Genomic DNA, 1229 nt, shown 5'->3' with positions numbered 1-1229 from the left:
ACCTGGCAGAGACTTCACCCCGCCCATTGACGCCACAAGGCCTCATTGGCTATGCGATCTGTCCCTCTCACGTACCCTATTCCCATTTGTAAATGTGACCCCAAAGCCCACGGGGAAGAGGAGGGATGGATCACGACTACTAGCAAATCATTCTCTGCGCGTGATTGGTCAGAGACACCAACCAATCATCAACGAGATCAGAGCCTCCTCCCACCCTCTCCTGGAGAGAAGCCTGGTCCTGGGGCTGGGCTCAATAAAACAGCCTTTTTTCGGTCCTGCTGCTCCGCTGTCTTGCCGATCTCTTATTACGTTTTCAGACATTTCTTGCATTCTATCCGGCTCCTGCGGGGGCGGCAGATTGAGGCCAAAGGGCGGGTGCGCGCGATATCCCTGGAAATTACTTAATATTTGTTGCGCAATGATTATTGTACAGAAGTATGCCTCATATGCACAAAAAAACTTTAGGGCGCTCTGGTAATTTATCATACTCTTTTTATATGAATAAAGGAATGAAGTTCTGACATATGAGACAACATGGATGAACCTTGAAGACCTCACGTTCAGTGAAATAAGTCAGACACGAAAGGACAACTATTATATGACCTCACAGATACAAACAATTGGAAAAAGCAAACTAGTGAGAAACTAGAATACAGGTTACAAGAGGTCAGGGTAGGAGTAGGGAATGGGGAGTTAATGATTATTTGGTACAGAATTTCTATCTGGGATGATGAAAAATTGCTGGTGGAGCAGATGTGTCTCAAGAAGTTAAGCACCTGCCTTCCACATGGAAGGTCCTGGGTTGGGGTCTTGGTGCCTCCTGAAAAAACAACAACAAGAAGCAAAACAAACAATAAAACCAGCTCAGGGAAGCCAATGTGATTCAGTGGTTGAGCACTGACTTCCCACATACCAGGTCCTGAGTTCAATACTTGGCCCCCACCCCAACCCCACCTGTACCTCAAAAAAAAAAAAAAAAAAAGTGTTAGTGACAACGGACTTGGCTCAGTGGTTAGGGCATCCGTCTACCACATGGGAGATCCGTGGTTCAAACCCGGGGCCTCCTTGACCCGTGTGGAGCTGGCCCATGCGCAGTGCTGATGCGCGCAAGGAGTGCCCTGCCACGCAGGGGTGTCCCTCGCATAGGGGAGCCCCACGGGTAAGGAGTGCGCCCTGTAAGGAGAGCTGCCCAGTGCAAAAGAAAGTGCAGCCTGCCCAAGAATGGTGCT

The sequence above is a fragment of the Dasypus novemcinctus genome, chromosome 12, assembly GCF_030445035.2.
Source record: "Dasypus novemcinctus isolate mDasNov1 chromosome 12, mDasNov1.1.hap2, whole genome shotgun sequence".
In the NCBI taxonomy this organism is placed as follows: Eukaryota; Metazoa; Chordata; class Mammalia; order Cingulata; family Dasypodidae; genus Dasypus; species Dasypus novemcinctus.
Note: the sequence above shows the minus strand (reverse complement) of the source record.